This window comes from Triturus cristatus, chromosome 8 (genome assembly GCF_964204655.1).
Source record: "Triturus cristatus chromosome 8, aTriCri1.1, whole genome shotgun sequence".
NCBI classification, from domain to species: domain Eukaryota; kingdom Metazoa; phylum Chordata; class Amphibia; order Caudata; family Salamandridae; genus Triturus; species Triturus cristatus.
Window position 1 is genome coordinate 502,350,509 of NC_140591.1, and position 18,968 is coordinate 502,369,476.

An 18,968-nucleotide genomic window follows, 5' to 3' on the forward strand; every position below is an offset into this window, starting at 1 on the left:
CAATCCGCTCCCTTTCCAACCTGGAAATGACTGGAGATTTACTCTGACCAAAGGCTGGAGTAACTCCACGTTTAGGATGGGAATTCAATGGATCACCCCCTGGCTTGTTGTGGGCGTAAGAGAACAACGTTTTCATGGGGAAAGGTATTTTCGCGGATGGGAATTAAACAAGCATTGGCCGCCCAGCCGTAAAAGTAACGGCCGTGAAAGCGAAAGTAATCGCTATCGATATCACAGCGAAAGTGATCACGATCGTGAGGATGGGACGCGCTGTGTGTCAAGCCCGCGAGTGGTGCGCGCGCAGCAGCAGTGATTGGCTCGCGTGAACACAAGCGCTAGGCCAGCGAGGTCTGGTAGGTAGCACTTTGCAAACCCGTATACTAAATGTTGAGCAACAGCACATGCGCTGTTCTAGGCTCGACCTCAAAAAGGAAACGATCTTCACCATGCAGCCATTGCTGTACCAAAGTTAAACATAAACATCAAGCACAGGTAAGAGAGAAGTTTGGGGGAGGCAGAATTAATAATGGACATGTTGTCAATGATTTCAATTTCACACACCAGTCCAGATAAAGAATGCATAGACTAGAGGACAGACTGAAAGAACAAGAAGGACAAGTCAATCAGTGAGGTGTGTCGCATCTATCTGTTTGTGTCTTACACAGTCAGCAAATTATTTAAATCAAACACAGGCTATGGGCGGCCCTGCACCAGCAAGGAAACAGTGTGATATAAAACAGTTACCCCACCTACAAAACATTAACAACATTACATGTAACATAGAAAAATATATTTAATTTACCCTGAAAAAAATAAACTAAACCCACAAAAGCTGACCAACCCCCCTTCCTAACCCCAACCAATGTCCATAGGAAAGTCCAGGAGAAAAGTCCGTAAAGCAAAAACCCAAACCCAAGGCCCAAACCAGTTCCCACCCACCCAAACAAGAATTAAAAAAGGGGCAGAACTTGATGACAGGGACTAAGGTGTGGGGCGGGACTCAAGAAGGACACGCATCTGCTACTTAAACAGGTGACATGGCGTGTGAGGGCGCAGCAGTTGCAGCCACAGTGGGGGGGCACGAGAGATGGCACTACGGCGGCGGCGGGCAGCCGCCAGACGGTGGTGCCGTACCGCTGGAGGGCGGTGGCTGGGGCCCGGGGCACTGGAGGAGGCTTCAATTGCTGCCGCAGTCTCTTCCTCCTCCTCTGCTAGGACCACCAGCCGCAGGTATTCCCGGTGGATTGCCTCCAGCTTCCGGCGCCGTGCCTTGGCGGCCAATTCCTTACGGTTGAGTTTAGGAGTAGCTGTGTATCAAAAAGAAAAAAACAAGACAATTGTAAAATATACTCTTAGAAAAACAGTAAGACAAGTCAATTATTTACACACATAGTGGCATGGTAGAGTAGCACTATAAAGCACAGTAGTACATAACATTTTATATCTCTCCCGTCCTTCTTCCTTCCACCCGTCTTTCCCTTTTTAGTTGAACAGTGCACCAGGTGCCCTTCTCCATAAAACATTCAAAGCGGAGTTGAAATCAGATAGATGAGGCCATCGCCTTCAGCCACGCCACCGGACTCCACTGGACGGACCACAGCTGCGTCCACTTCAGCTTCAGAAGGACCACGATCCACCACCACCAGCAACAGGTTGCACGCAGAAGCTGGAACAAGATCACAGCCGACCAGCTCGCGACCTCCCTGAGCATGAACCCTCCCACCAGCGCAACGAACCCAAGCCAGGCGGCCACCAACCTCGCGAAGTGGATCAGCAACTGCGCAGACGACCTCGCCCCTCTGAAGACCCCGCCTAGCAGACCCAGTAGCAAGAAAGCCCCATGCTTCACCGACGAACTCAAGAGCTCCAAGAAGAACTGCCGAGCCCTCGAGAGGACATGGAGCAGAGACCCAACACCGGACAACATGACTGCCCTCAAGCTCGCCACCCGAAAACACCACCAACTCATCCACGCCACCAAGAAAACCGCATTCAAGGAACGACTGGACAACAACGCACACAACAGCAAGGAACTCTTCAACATCGTTAAAGAGCTCTCCAACCCCAACGCCGGAAACAACGACATCACCCCTTCGCAAGACCTCTGCAACTCCCTCGCCTCCTACTTCCACAACAAGATAGCGGACATACACAACAGCTTCAGCACTCAACCGACGCACGCCACGACCGAACCACCGCCCCCCACCACCACCCTCCGCGCCTGGACCCCGATCAGCACCGAAGACACCGTCCGCACGATGAACTTCATCCACTCCAGATCTCCTACCGACCCCTGCCCTCACCACGTCTTCAACAAGGCCGACGCTGTCATCGCACCCCACCTGCGGGACATCATCAACACGTCCTTCGACACCGCTACCTTCCCGGAGAGCTGGAAGCACGCCGAACTCAGTGCTCTACTAAAGAAGCCATCAGCCGACCCCACCGACCTCAAGAACTACCGCCCATCTCGCTGCTCCCGTTTCCTGCAAAAGTCATCGAGAAGACCGTCAACAAGCAGCTGGCCGCCTTCCTCGAGACGAACGGTTCCCTCGACCTGTCGCAGTCTGGCTTCCGGGCCAACCACAGCACCGAGACCGCCCTGATCGCAGCCACCGATGACATCCGAGCACTGCTTGACAACAGAGAAACAGCAGCCCTCATCCTCCTAGACCTCTCCGCGGCCTTCGACACTGTCTGCCACCGTACACTAGTGCAGCGACTCAGCAACGTCGGAATCCAGGAGAAGGCACTGGAGTGGATCATCTCCTTCCTCGCCGGAAGAACACAGAGAGTCCGCCTCCCCCGTTCAGATCTGAAGCCACCGAAGTCATCTGCGGCGTTCCTCAAGGCTCCTCGCTCAGTCCAACCCTCTTCAACGTCTACATGAGCCCCCTCGCAGACATCGCACGCCAGCACAACCTCAACATCATCTCCTACGCCGACGACACCCAGCTGATTCTCTCCCTCACCAATGGCCCCGCCACCGCCAGAGCCAACCTTCACGAAGGGATGAAAGAGGTAGCCGAATGGATGAAGAACAGCCGCCTGAAACTAAACTCGGACAAGACGGAAGTCCTCATCCTGGGATCCTCACCCTCTGCCTGGGACGACTCCTGGTGGCCCCCCGCCCTAGGCAGCGCACCCAAACCAACAGACCACGCACGCAACCTGGGCTTCATCCTGGACTCCTCCCTCTCCATGACCAGACAAGTCAACGCCGTCTCCTCGTCGTGCTTCAACATCCTGCGCATGCTACGTAAGATCTTCCGGTGGATCCCCACCGAGACCAGGAAGACGGTCACCCAGGCCCTCGTCACCAGCCGTCTGGACTACGGCAACTCCCTCTACGCCGGAACCGCCGCCAAACTCCAGAAGAGACTCCAGCAAATCCAGAACGCCTCAGCACGACTCATCCTGGACATCCCCCGTCGCAGCCACATCTCCAGACACCTGAGAGACCTGCACTGGCTCCCGGTCAACAAGAGAATCACCTTCCGACTCCTCACCCACGCACACAAAGCCCTACACAACCAAGGCCCAGGATACCTCAACAGCCGCCTCAACTTCTACGCTCCCAAACGCCAGCTTCGATCGACCAGCCACACCCTCGCCGCCGTCCCCCGCATCTGAAGAGCCACCACAGGGAGACGGTCCTTCTCCTACCTCGCCGCCAAGACATGGAACTCCCTCCCGACCCACCTCCGCCTGACCCAGGACCACCTCGCCTTCAGGAAGCAACTCAAGACCTGGATGTTCGAGCAGTAGCGGACCCACCTACCCCAGCGCCTTGAGACCCTCTGGGTGAGTAGTGCGCTATATAAATGCTTTGATTGATTGATTGATTGATTGGTTACTCAATACTCCCGCTCCTATGCCAATTAAAGGGATTCTAGTCTTCTAGTTCACTCTTCAAACGTTCCCAACAACTCATACTTACTTACGACTTCGCCATCCTCACTCTAAAAAGGGTGGGGGTCACGTGGGGACAATTAATTAGGATGATACACCTGGCACAGTGGCAGGCGCATCCTGTTTTTTTACATTCTGGTTGGCGGTGCCAAAAGCAATGCTCATAATACATGTTGCGCTGCTTTTCCAAGCACAACATGACGGGCCCCACACGGAGCCTGTCACATTTTGCTTTGAAAGGCAGGGGGGTACCATAGCATAGGCAGGTAGTACCCTCCATGGGGGCCCCCAAGCATACTCTGCAATGTCTGCATGCCTTTCCGTGTCGGACGGCAATGCCGCCACGCAAAGGCATTCCAAAATGCAGATTATATGGCTGGCGGTGTGTTCAGAGACACACCACCGCCATATTGAACCCTTTTCCGCCTGGTCAACATGTGGGGGTCTGACTCTGTTCTACAGGGATGGCGGGAGGTTGTCCCCTGCGGTGTCGGCGGGGCTCTAAGTCTCAACAGTACAGTATACATATACATACAGTACACCCTTGCAGTGAGTGTACTGTCAAGTTCAACAATAGTTAAGGATTATGAATCTAACTTACCACCACCCTCCACTGGTGCTGCCACTCCCCCTACCGCTCCGTTGGTATCTGCTGCAACTGCCGTATCTTCTCCCTCCGCGTCGCCTTCGCTGGCCCGGGCAATGGTGGTCGGAAGTGAGCCTAGAAAACATTACACATTTATTAGGCATCATATACACCTCCCCCCTATTGATCAGTAGCAAGGTTGAAAAATGAGTTAATACTAACATACATCACTAGTAAAAATCAGGTAGTAGTAGAGTAGACACTAATAGTTATATATGGTCATTCTAGCCTTTGCTTAGTTAGCCCGAGCCATGAAACCATTTTACCTTTGTCTCTTTTATTTTTGCACATGTGACGTTACCTTGCAGCTTTTTATATAAGACACCTTTGAGCCCACATGACCTGCCTCACACTGCTACTGTCTACGCGCTGTGTACAAGCGGTCAACAAAAACATTAACAAGCCACTTTTTTATGAAGTACTGGTGTACTGTTAGTCCATATTGCTTATCCAAAAATGCTACACTTTTTGGCACGGCTGAGAAATGCTTGCAAGTTGCAATATACTAACGCGCACCATTTCATTTTTCGCATTACAGACGGAAGATTCCCTTCTACGAACCAGAGCTTTGCAGAGCTTCTGAATGATGCAACAACTACCAGTACTAGGTTCTTCTAAGGTGAGGGGTCCCTTCACTCACATCTTCATTTATAAATTTATATAAAATAAATTCCTAGGGGATGGTGGTACTGCCTTCCACCACTGTTCAGTTATCATGATTTAATTCCCAACTGTAAGTAAGTGTAACAATGTTTATTGTTTTAATGTTATTGATTTTCCGGTTGGTGCTGCATTTTATAATAGAACAATGTACAGAGCTTCTCAATTCCAAATAAACATTTTGAACGTACATAGACTTGGTGGTATTTGGTGTGGAGTAACTTACACGAGTGAGCAAATTAAAGTAAGGGTGTGCTTGTGCATTGCTTCCACGACTGAGAGGTTGGGTGTGTTATGTTCTGGGTTGTGTACTTGTTGGGTATCTTGGGGGGAGGGTTCGGAGACCTAATAGTTATGACAAGACAGTACTATAGTTGAGTAGGGGATTGTGGTGGGTTCTGAATTTCTGATTGAGGTGTGTGAGGAAGGTCCAACCTACCATCACCAACATCCTATTTTCTTGTGCAAAGGTCTGTGTATGTGCAAGTTCCCTACAACAGTAGTAGTAGTATGTCCTATAGGCTATCCTATCAAAATAGTAATAAATCTGGTTGGGCTTTTGTTGATGTGAATTTTCAAAGCCTCAAGATTAACAAAGACTCAAGATCAATAAGACTAGAAGTAGTACAAGAGGACGACCCAAAGGATTGGACTCAATGGCTAGAGCTACTGGTGAATATGAGTTTTATATTACAACCTTTCACATAAAGAGTGGCACTGGCCAACTGGGAAAGCTTAGCTACTACAGTAAAGACAGACTGATAGTAGTAGTAGTACTGAGAGTCATCATAGCAGAGGCAGGGATAAGATTTTTGAAACCGTACAGATCGAAGGATAATGATTGGTAAAAAAAATAGCATTTGGAAACAAACATAGTTCGTGAAAAATATGGTGCAGTAAAAGTTATGGAATAAGAAATATTATTAAAAACAAGAAGACTTACTGGGGCCAGCAGAGGAGCCCTCATTGGTGTCCTCCTGGTGGTGCTGATCGGACTGTTGTCCTGCCGACTCCCCACTCCCTGTCTGTCTGCCCCTGGGTGCTGATGAACAGGAAAGATATAAGAAAGAGACAAACATTGATGGATGGTGTCAAACAAATACAATATTTTTCAACAACGGTCAAAAAACACTTATGTAAACAACAATTGCAATAACTAAATTGACCGATCTCATCTGGTCAGCAAGTAGTATCGGGGGATTCACGGATCAACTAATTAAGTTACTTTTTATCAACAGTAATCCAGTCTTCCATTCTGATTCCAGAATACTAAATTACAAGCAACTAAGCCTAAGTACGACGTACCACCCAACCTAGCCCACCTATTCCAGGCATGCCAATAATACATTAAGTATGCATTTCCACTCTTTTATTCCTCAACAATGCATATGGTCAAATGTAGGACACATGACTGTATTTTTTGTATACACCAAATTTTGGGTTGATTGATTGATGCTGATGTTCTGCTAGTGCTAAGCCAATTACCACCACTCACTGAACAAACTAGAAAAGGTTCTAATAAAGACTGCCATACTAGCAGAACGTCACGTAACTGAGGGGGCATCACGCATACCACTAACAAATTAGAAACTCATACAAAGTACCTAAACCTAAGTATCAATCCGCCCCTATCTCTTAGTGACAGGACAAAGTAAGGAGTGGACTAGAGTCACTGTAGCATTACGTAACTTAATTTCTCTAAAATAAACTTGTACAGAATGAATCACGCTAAGCGAGCGCAAACGCAAAGTTGCAAACAAGTAAGATTAGTAGTAGCGCAGAAGAGCACCTGTGTCATAATCACAGAAGTCTTTTAAACGTAATCAACCTGGAATGTAAGCAGCAACATTCTAGCTGGTTGGAAGAAAAAAAAGATATTCGCAATATATAACACAGAGCAGAAGAACAGACACAAAGTAGTAATAATTAAATAGTTACTCATCAAGCCCCGGGACCTCCACTCCTAGCAGGTCCAGCAGGTCCTGCTCACGGTCCAGGATGTCGGACCACCGGTGCGTTAGCTGCGCCTGGGGGCGCCGGACCCCAGAGAAGCGGGACACTGCCCGGCTCACCTTCCCCCACCCCTGCCGACGCTCCCTGAGGCCGTACCCGGACCCAGGCCTGCCACCTGCTGCCAGGGTTGAGGGGAAGGGGCGCTGCACAAAGAAAATCAGTGCAGTCAACTCCACCTCCCCAAATAAGGCCCGTGCCTGCACCCCTTGTGGGCGCCGCCTTCCGCAAGGAAGGCGGTCGCGGCTCTGGCTGCGATGGCGACCAGCCCTACCCTTAGACATGGTTCTGGGGTAAGAAAAGGTAATAAAATTAAAGAAGTAAAGGAAATAAATAATAGCAGGCAATAGAAAGAGAAAAGGTAGCTAAAAAACACAAATATAAAAGCAGGAAAATAGTTTGAGAAATAATAAATAAGAATGATCCAAAAAAAGTGGGTTTAAACAAAGGATTGAAAAGATGTAGGGAGGATTCAAAATCAGGCCCCGAACCATGCAATAGAGTGAAAAACAAGATGGCCGCGCCCATTGCGACCACGTGCACAAGTTCGTGCGATATTTTCTCCCCGAGCAAGCAAAAAGCAAAGCGGGACAAGTAAAAGCGGTCGCGAACAGGAAATATCTACCGCGAACGGGCGCGAACATGAATTGCGCGACCCGGAACAAGAAGTAAGCATCGCAAGAGGGTGGGACAAGTGAAAACAAGATGGCCGCGCCCGTGAGCAACCGCATGGTTAAGTTGGCGACCCGCGATCACGCAAAAATTACCGCAAACAGGCGGGAAAAAAACTTCTGCGTCTTCGCGATATTTCCGGCGTGTTTGCGGAGATTTTGTGGATTTTCGCGATAATTTGCGAAAGTTAATTTCGCAAATTCCGCCCACCCCTAGTTATAGTGGGCACCCTGTACCAGTTCAAACAACCCCTTATTGGTTATAGGTTAAAGACAACCTTCATTGAAAGCTATCCTAGTGGTAGCTATGGAGAGCAGCCTTCAGGCTAAGCCTTGAAGGAATGTAAAACAGCTTGTTTTACCAGTCTATAATCTCTTGAGTAGCTAAATGAAAGACATCCAGACCAGGTATATATATAAAATATATGTATTTATTACTAAACACACCCTCCTAGTCTCTTTATGAGACTAGAGGTCAAAACACATAAGTTACACTTCAAATATCACAGTAAAATAGCACAAATACACGTCAGGCCCTAAAATAGTGGCATAAGAACCACGACTTGACTAAACACAAGGCCTAGAGCCTGTAGAATCGCTGGTACCCCAAGGAACCACCCAAGGTAGTGACACAGGGGACCCACGGGAGCCATGTGCAGTGTGAGAACACAGCCGCAAGCTCCCGTTAGCTTCTATGGGGAAAGTAGCAGTGAGATTTTTAGAGATTAGTGACACTTAGAATTGAGTCAGGTCCAAACCCTTTGGGACTTAGGAAGTTCTAGGGCTAACACCCATGGGAGCACCACAGTACTCGTTTTACCTCACCCAGAGAAGCCGGGTGCATAGGTGTCAAATGGTGTCTGGTTGCGTCATCGATATCAATGGAAGCTGGCGAAGAATTGCTGCTGCCGAAAAGATGAGAAGTGTCCGAAGAGATCCAATCCTGGATTGAAGATGAGAAGAACCTGAAAACAGAGGGGACAGAGTCTGGGTCACTAGCCAGGCGACAGGCAGATGCCCACCGATGTTGGGTGATTTCAGGTGAAGGAGGTGAAGCTTGACTCTTCAGCCACGAGGACCAGGAGGTGTCGAGGACAACCATGAGTTGGATTAGAGCTGTCAGATGAAGGATGTCGAGTGCTGCAGCATTGGTGCCCGGATTGGACACAACAAGCATTGGCAACAGCAACCCATGCAGAAACAAGAAAGATGCGTTGGTGCAGACCAGCATGGTCTGTGGGACTCACCACTTGGTAGGGAGTTGGGGCACATCTGGAGCAACCAGGGAAGCCCAAGGACATTCAAAGTTACCCCCTCAGGGACCCACCAGTCAACAGACCAGGGATTGCAAATGGACCTTGAGACAAAACACAAAATGGCAACCCACGGGTCACTCGGGGTGACTAGTCCAACACTCTTCGGTGGATTCAGTGCTTGAGGTGAGCGCTACAAATCAGCTCAAGCACAACTTCAGGAGACGTCAAGAAGTCAATGCACTTGCAAAAGTGCACAGTGACCAGGATTTCCAGTTCCACGCCACTCACAAGGGCTGCGGGTCTCAGCTTTGCTGGGGACTCTGGTCAGCCTATGAGATGTCTGGAAATCATCTTCTTGGGCTGCAAACACATCAGAGTCCGGCAGGAGCTTCAGAAATGCAGACTGGCAAATTGCTTTGTTGGTGCCTGCCAAGCAGAGGAGTCACTCCTTGACCACAAGGGAGATGTATTCAGTCCTCTAGTCTTGAGTAGAGCATCAAAGTTCCAGGATTCAGCTTCAGAGTTTCATCCAGGGATATCTAAATTTCTGGCTACAGAGGTTCCTTACTTATACCTAAGGAAGGGGTTGAACTAGCTCTGGGGACCCACATATGGGAGGGTTTGGAAAGAGGGGTGGCTACGCCCATGTCCTTTGTCCAGTTTCATGCCTGAGCAGGGGCTGGAAGCCCCTGAACAGGTTTGAGCTGGACTATTCACAGGGACACCAAATGTGCCTCCAGTGCAGGACTTCAAAGCACTCTGAGAGTGCTCCCACCCAGCCCCAATACACATCAGCCTGTCTGGGAGGTGGTTGCACCTCCCTGTGACAGGAAACCTATTGTCCAGGCCTCCCCTGCCGGAGTTTCCGTCAGCAGCAGGAGGTCAGACTTGTGTCTGTGGCTGCAGCATCCATTTTGTGATGCCAGGGCTCTATTAGATTTATACCGGATATACCCGTGCTGCCATGTCTCTCCCTTTAGAAGGGTGGGATCATACTCCCACACCTGTTACTGGTGTGGAGGTATGATTCCAAGGTGTTTGACACCAAACACAACATGTTTCCGTGCAGCCAGTCCAAAGTTAGCATTTACCGTTTGGTTATAATGCACTTAAGAGTATATAGTCAGGCTGCACCACTGACAACCCCGGAGAAGAGTTTCTGAAGGCTGCAGAGGGGCTCAGCTCATGCTTGGGCACCATCAAACATATAACCAAGCACTCTGCCTTCAGGATTGTTAAGGCCTCGCATAGGAGTGACTTCTAGGTTTGTATGTGCAGTGATAGGTGAGGTATAGTGAACCTATACTTCAGTAAGAGGTGCATGCACCACCTTACCCAGGCTGCATTAGCAGACCGGTGGTGTCATTTTGGGTGGCTTTCCAGGGGTGGCATAATACATGCTTCAGCCCCTGGTAGGCCTCTGGGGTACGTATGCCCTGGGTACATAGTATACCATATACTAGGGACTCACAAGGGTACCTCAGGATCCAATCTGTGGTGTACCTAAAGTACATGCAATCAATTTAGAGAGGAAGCAGCTAGGCTGGGGCCCTGAAAAGCAGGGTCCCAGCCAGACTAAAGTCGAAAAACAGTGAAACACCGGCAAAAGGTGGGGGTAAACATGTGAAGCAGATCCTACTCTCTTACAGGAGAAATAACTTCCAGTTGAAGTATCGATCAACCCATCAGACTGCTCAGTTTAGCGATTTTGCAGATCCACTCCAAAGGAGCCGTGATGGGTCTGCAGTATGAAACATCTTTTTTAACTTACATTTCTCAAAAAATATTGTGCGAATAATGGATTTAAACCAAATCACATTTCTGGAACATGGCAAACATTTGTTTTATAAGCAAAACACAAGCAAACCCCAAATGAATCTGTGCTCAACCCTCTGCTAGCTTGGTAGAAAGTAGTCAGGCTTCACTGAGACGCAATGAGTAATGTATTTATGCAGCACTTCAAACAGTAAGTGGAAACACAACACAAAAAATCCCACACCAAATTACAAAAATAGAGTAAAATGTAAAATATTATTTCACACCAAAACAACAAAAATCCAATCAGTAAAACCAGAGATTTGCAATTTTAAAGGTTTAGAAAACAACAGTGCCTTAAAGCACAAAGCAACAACTGTGTTTATCTGGTCGCACCGGCCTTGGACAAATTCGCAAGTTCAGGGTGACCTCAATGAAGAGCAGACCAGATACACGAACCAAGTTAGAAGTACTTAACAAAGTATTTTGAATCCTGGTTGTAGAGCTTTGTGAGATCTCGCATCGAGGATGTGTCCCACAGCGGCAGTTCCGAAGAAGCTGTGGGTGTTGAAGATGCATTGCACAGTAGCAGTTCTGATGAAACCATCAACAGGGCTTGCCCTATGAAGTCCTGTGTCATTGTCAAGGGTGTCATTGATAAAGGCTTGCAGTGCAAAGTTCTGCATTGACGATGCATTGCACAGCGGAAGTTCTGTGGAGCTGCGGGCTGCAATGTGAGGTTCTGTATCGGTGAGGCATCAGTTCTGATGTGGAGCTGCAAAACAATATCTTGTGCTGCATCGGTTATGCCCAAAATATTACAGCTGGACTGGCAGAGCATCTTCTGGCCAACTTCCAAGGGTCCAGGACTGGGATGGCACCACATGGGGAGCAAGATTCAAAATGGTCAGAGTCCAGGTGATGGATTCAAGGAGGTGGGAGCCTTTTCTGTCCCTGAGGCTCTGATCAGGAGTCCAGCCAACTAGTCCTTGAAGTCAAGCTGGTGGTTCAAGATGCAGGTCCAGTCCTTCTCACACAGGCAGCAGGGCAGCAGAGTAGCAGGACAGCAGAGTAGCAGTCCTCCTTACAGCACAGCAGCACAGCAGTCCTGTTGAGTCTTCCACCGATCTAGAAGTGTACTGAACAGTTGGGTTTGATGGTCCAATCTTTATACTTGGTGGCAGCTTTGAAGTAGAAGTTTTTACAGGGTTCCACCCTCGAAAGTGTTTGAAATTTCCTTCCTCCCAGCCCTTGCCCCAGCTTGTCTGGGGCCCAAAAAACTACTGTGAAAACATGTGTGACGGTGCTGTGCAAGAGCCTTTGTGATATCTAGGTGTGGTAGGTGACAGCTCCTCCCCATATCAAGTCAGAGATGGCCAATCCTGCAAACCCATATTCCTCCTTCATCTTACTGTCTGGGAGTAATACACAAAGAGCAACTTCCAGCTACACCTTATCATGTGACCCAGGATACAGGCTGCAGGTACCACATTGTTGGTGTGAGAACCCAGGGCTTTTGTGCAGTGTCCCCCCAGTTTTTGCCCGCATTTTGACTACTAGATGCTGGTTTTCTGACTCTCATGATGCCCTGGACTCTGCCAACCAGACCCAGGGCCTGTGTTCTGTGTAAAAGAAACATGGTGATTAGGTATAATTACAATTGGTACTGATAACCTATGTGTAAGTCCCTAGTTTATAGTTGGGAATATAGGTTTAGAGGCTCAGTAGATTTAAAACACTTAAGTGTACACTGCTGTGTTGCCTGTTGTCATCCTAAAAGCCAGCCATGCTTTGCAGGCTGCTTTTAAAATAAAACCATGTCCAAATTCAACTTTGGAAATAATGGTATTTCCAAAGTTTTAAACTACCTTATTTTTTCATATAAGTCACCTGTAAGGTCTACCCTAGGTGCCCTAAGTTTAGGGCTCTATGTTAAAATAAGCAGGGGCATTATAAATATGTTTTATAAGCCCTGGTGAAGGAAAATCTGTTAATGTCGTTGGTCCCCATTGTAGTACGTTAGCTCCATAAGCTAATATGGGGAGGCTTTATTAATCATTAATAAAGTCTAACTATTGACAAGAGTAAGAAAAAAGGATATTTCAAAGTGTCATAATAATAGTTTGAATAAATTCAACAACTTGCCAAGGTTAGAATTATTATAACTATGACAAGAAAGAAATTGCTTTCTGATTAGCCCGAATTCACCGTTGTAGCAGCTCTATTGATTGGCTAGCCTTTGACAGGCTGAGCCAAGGTCTCTTGATTAGGTGTTAAGGGGCCTGGGCAGAGACAAAAGAGACATCTGGTATGAGGAGATCTGCTTCTGCAGAGCAATAGGCATGGAAGAGGGATGGGTAGCCAAACTGGTATTCAAAGAGTGAAAGACAGTGAGGACAGGAGACATGCCCATCCCCACTTTCTGCCCCCAGCCAGATGGGAGCCCCTATAATTGAATTAGCAGAGGGCTTGAAGTGGAGTATTAGGGAAAGTTATTCACACCTGTAGGTTTGGTCAGGCAGACCTGAAGCTCCAGGAGATATTTTCTCCATTTTTGATTTTATGCAACAGTGCTTTCTGGAACAAGAATTTGCAACACTTCAGGGGAAGTGGTCATCATTAAGGCTGGCACCCTGCACCCCATAGGTCAGGGGTGCCCCCCTGCATGCAAGCCCAGAAACCTGAAAAAATATGGGAGCGATGCCCAACAACTTAGATCTCTGCCTGTTAGAAACAAGAAGAAGCCGGACTGCAGTGCTGATCCCCTGGCATGCACCTGCTGCAAACTTTGGGCTTCAGCAAAAGGAGGACCTTGCCTGACTCTAAAGGTTTGAGGAGTGGACTATCTGAGGTTAAAAGACCTCCACCTGCATCATCTCCACCAAGAAGAGCCCAGCTGGACAGATTTCGGTGGACTTTGAAGGACTTGGCCAGGTGCATTGTGGGTCTCATAGTTCCAACTTCCCAAGGAGCAACTCTGGGATTCTGGAACCTTGAACTGGTGTTGTCGACCCTTCAAGAACCCAAAAGGACTTTTTGGAAGAAAATTTAGAAGTTTGGAATCAGTTGGATAACTTTTGTCAAAAAGCTTCTTCGTTGACCAACCCATCGTCGAGCATCAAGCCGCCTACATCGAACCATGACCTGGCCTGAAATTTAGGTTTGTTCTGTTAAAAGCTCCAGTGATCCAAGACCTCCAGGATTTTACAGCCTAGTGCTGAAGCAAGCCACCATCATAGACTCGCAAGCCGGCCTGACGAGGAGCCCGATGTCGAGAGAAAAAGCTCAAAAAAAGTGACTAAGTCAGAGTGTAAAAACTTGACCGGGCCCTATTGCTGATTGTATCCAACCCTCGTTCCATTGCAGTTGGCCTGAAACTTTGACTTTGTCCCGGTCAAGCGTGACAAGATGTCCCAAGTTGGCACTTTTGGCCTTTAGTCACTAGAAAGTATTTAATATTTAAAAAATCATATCTCTGGTTCCCTACATTGGATTTTTGCCATTTTCATGTAATTTTAATCATAAAAATATTATAGATTTTTATGAATTGGTGCTTTATTTTTATTGTGTGTTTTGTTTTACCTATTTAAAGTAATGGTGTTTTTAAATGCTTTTCACCCCTGTCTCATAAGTTAAGCCTGTCTTCTAACAGCCAAGCTACCAAGGGTTGAGCAAGGATTAATTTATTGAGAACTTGACATTGACATTATTTGTGATTGTGGTGTTTTTACTAAGTGTAGGCACCTACCTGCACCTACTAATAAACCACCTTCCAACAGTTGTGACAAGAAAATGCCAACTTTCCAATAGTACAAGAACAACAATATGCCTTGCCTGAAATGTTTTAACCAACGCACAAATGTGGTCCTTACGGATCAAGAAATATGGCTAACTTGACCATGTATCATATACATTTCCAATCTTTATTTCAACCCATTTTGCATATCAACTCATAAACACTGACTTACATAACCACACATTTTATGAGCTTGTTATGCACACATTTAATTCAAAAATCAAAATCATTACTTATAAAAAACAAAACAATTTTTAGCAGTGCATAACACATATAAAATGTTCCAGTCCACAGTTTTAAAAAGAAGGAGTTCTCTATTGTATCCCAATTGTTGAAGCTCCTAGGATCAAGCATGTGCAGGGGTTGTACCAACTAATTAATTGAACCAAGACAAGGCATCTAATTTTAGAATATGTATTGGCTATGTGTAGTTGAAAAGTCAGACAACTCCGTAATGTATAGAGGTCGAAAAATTTCGAACTGCATTATTTTGGGGTCTCTTCGGGAGCAAGACTGGGTAAAACTGAAAATAAATTAAATAAAAAAATTGCTTTGTGAGATTCTCATGGTTTTTGTGGGCATTTATTATTCAACTAGAGCCTCTCAAAGTTAAATGAAGTTAACTCTGTTAAGGTATGTCTTCCATCTGTGACAGGTGTAGTTAAGTTGAAAATGAGTTGCCAGCACATCTATTGTGCTTGCTGGCACTTTTTGACTGAAGCTGGTGGCGAACACTTCGTTTAGTCCTTCAAAGCGATTATTCTCGGGTTTTTAATTCCTGAGTTTACTGTGGAAAAACATTTAAATAATTGAAGTATTCACCTTGAGGTTTTTTTTTTTACTCAATACAATAAATTAAAGGCTAACTTTGTCAGTATATGCAGTGGAATTTAGATGTGGCAATCCTTCATTGATACCTTGTATTTCAGCATTGACGTTTCCAATAAGAATGTAGGCAAGTGAGTCTTTAAGAAGAGGGGAAAGCAAACAAACAGAAGATCTTTTTATCAATGTGCGTGGTGAGGGAACATTTCTATGTCTGTATTGACAATTGCGTGCAGCGCTCGGTTCTTTCTTTAAGATTAACCAATTTAAGAGCGACAATTAAGACAAACAGTCTTTTTGAAAGAAGTTACACGTTGCCACTTCCTTAACTTATATTAGAAGACTTACTTCTCGTGAGTATATCAGCATGTTCTCTCCAATAGATGTCGCCTGATAAACCCCTCAAGTTATGTTTGTGCCAGCAAATGTATCATTTCAGCTGTATGGCTTGATGATTTAAATAACCTTTGCACGTCAGGTTGGAACCTTAGGGCATCTTATTAATTAGAACAAGGCCCAAGCAATCATCATTTGTCGATGGTTAGCTGACGGGGATCGTGGTTAATGTAGTTTGCAGTTCTATTACACTTTGTTTCCTTGTGTGTTCGGTATCTTTGATTGAGTTTAAATTTTCAAACATATCAAAGGACCACGTTAGGTCGGATGTAATTTCAGTTTATCATTTCTTGTCACATTCCTGAGCTTGTTCGTGTGTTTCTCAGGGATGCTAGTCTATGAGGTAAAAGATTAGTTTATTCTCACATTATTTTCTGAAGAGTTGGAGGCCATCTTTTTGAAAAGTGGTTTTGTAAAAGTGGTGTTCACAGATTATGTTCACTTTATAGAAGTAGGCCTATTTATAGCTTGGTACATTTGGCTGATAAATATGATGTCTCCATTGGAATAATAACCTTTGTAGTTCAGACACTTAATTTTAGCCCCTTATGGTCATGTTGAAGCGCAATATTAGATGTGTTTCTTTTTTGGTAAAGGTCCTCTATCTCTCCACTTCTAGGGTTAGGCTGGACAACCATCGGGACTATCCACTTGAAGTTTTTTTCCATATATCTTATCTTCTCAAACTGATTCACCTGCGGCATTGTTAGAAACTTTGTAGAGAATTCATGATTAGTGCTGAATGATCAGTTAGTGTATCTCCTGATAGGTTTTGCCAATGTAGAGTCTCTAGCAAGGACAAATGATGCCATAAACTACATTCTTCATCTGACAGTTTGAAAATGTGGTGTGTCTCCATTTTATGTTCTCCAATTTGTCGCCTCAAATGACTTTGAAGGACTAAACAAAGAGTGTTCACCAATTACTTCTGTCAAAAAGTGCCCGCAAACACAGCAGACGTGCTGGCAACTCATTTTCAACATAACTACACCGGACACAGATGGAAGACACATCATATTAGAGGTAACTTGAATCAACTACAAGGGGCTCTAGTGAAATAATTAATGCCCACAAAAACAAGGAGAAGCTCACAAAGCAATTTTTTCATGTATTTTTTTTTCAGCTGTACCCAATCTTTGTCCTGAAGAGACCCCAAAATGACAGGGTTCGTAACACGTCAACCTCTATCCATTAGGGAGTCTTTTCAACTACAAAGAGGCAACCCTTACTGTAAAATTAGGTGCCTTGTCTTGGTTCAATTAATTAGTTGGTACAACCTTTGTAGATGCTTGATCCTAGCAGTTTGGACAATTTGGATACAATAGAGAACTCCTTCAGTTTAAATCTGTTGACTGGTTCATTTTATATGTGGTATGCACTGTAAAATATTGTCTTTGCTTGTATATGTATTGATTTCGATTTCCAAATCAGGTGTTAGAAAAATAAAGGTCAAAAGACATTTGGTTATGTCATCCAATGTTTATGATTTGACATGCAAAATAAGTTCAAACAAAGACTAAAAATGTACTATATATGTGATACAGTTAATGAAACTTCTTGATTATTAAGGACTGAATTTTTGCATTGGTTAAACAATTTCAGACAAGGTATATTGTTGTTACAGTATGTTTACTGTGGTCCAACCTTGCTGATAAAATAGACCCAACCCCATAGTACGAACTTTCTAAAAAAGGCATTTCAGAAATGTGACTTAAAAAACAGTGTTACCATTAAAGAGGGTCTTAACTTACAATAGTTTGTCACTTTTGTGACGCAGCAGTGGAGTAAACCATGTGCCACGTTGCGACTTATTTAGAACGTGACGCATCTAGGCAGATGCGTCACATTGTAAAGCCCTGCGCCACATAAAACCTGCGTCAGGTTTCATGTGGTCGTTTTGTCGCAGGGTGGGTGTTCCCTCACAGGAAAGCCCCGTAAAACTGATGCAGTAAAATCTACTAGATTTCACTGAGTCAGCTTTACGACGCTGCTGCGTCAAATCCTTCCGCCTGCTTGAAGCAGGCGTAAGGAGTGACGCACCAAGTGAAGTATGGACGGCCCCTGTGCAATGCAGGAGTTGCGTGGCGCTTGCAACTCCAGCAAAGCGCCGCCCGTACGCCACAAGATGCGTCACACATCTTCCCCTCCTTGCACCATGATGCGCCGCATTTTAAATGCGACGCATCCGTGGTGGCGCAAGGGGGGGATTACGTGACGCATCTGTTCTGGCGCATCCCTGCTAATTTGCAGAGATGCACCAGAAGTTGTAAATCTGCCCCTTCATGCCTAACTGGTTCGCCTCTAATTAGGTCTTAAGTGTTGTTTACCAACCTGCTGTAGATAGTCCACTGTTAAAAACTGGTTTCTTCAAAGCACCATTCTATTCATCCAGGTAAATGCCTTTCTCGTTGTTGGCTGTGAATGATGGGGCAATATAGAAGCCCACCTTCTGAAGCTGATGTTCTGTGTATGATTGGTCCACCCACAATTACCTCTGATCCCCGTGAGTACTACCAAGATTAACAAGATTAATTATTTGTTCATTAACCTTACCCAGTTAGTACATGAGACTCAATTGTTTCAAAATTGCGTCTCCACTTATTGTCGTTCACAATGGTGATAACTCAGTAGAAAACATAACAGAGAGCTTGCATTGAACACAACAGTTCATTGATTTGTTGAAAATGTTCGCTTCTTCTGATGGCTCTCGGATCATTAAGGAGACAACAGTGGACAAAATCTAAGAAACATTCAGCTTTTGTGGTGTGGCTTTTTGTATTTAGTTGACTCATGTAGCACAACGTCCTATATATACATACATGAAAAGATACTAAAATCATCTAAAGTTCTAGATGTATAAAAGTGCTGTTCTTTTGTACTTTGGGAGAAGCTTTAAATGTATTTTGTTATGATTTATTACTTCTTTCAATGCTTCCATATGGTACGTATGCACTGGAATGTAGTATAGTTCAAACATAGCTGGAAGAGTACGGAGTAAGGAGGGATCCAAAACTGTGTGTACAGAAGCAGCTGAAGTTGGT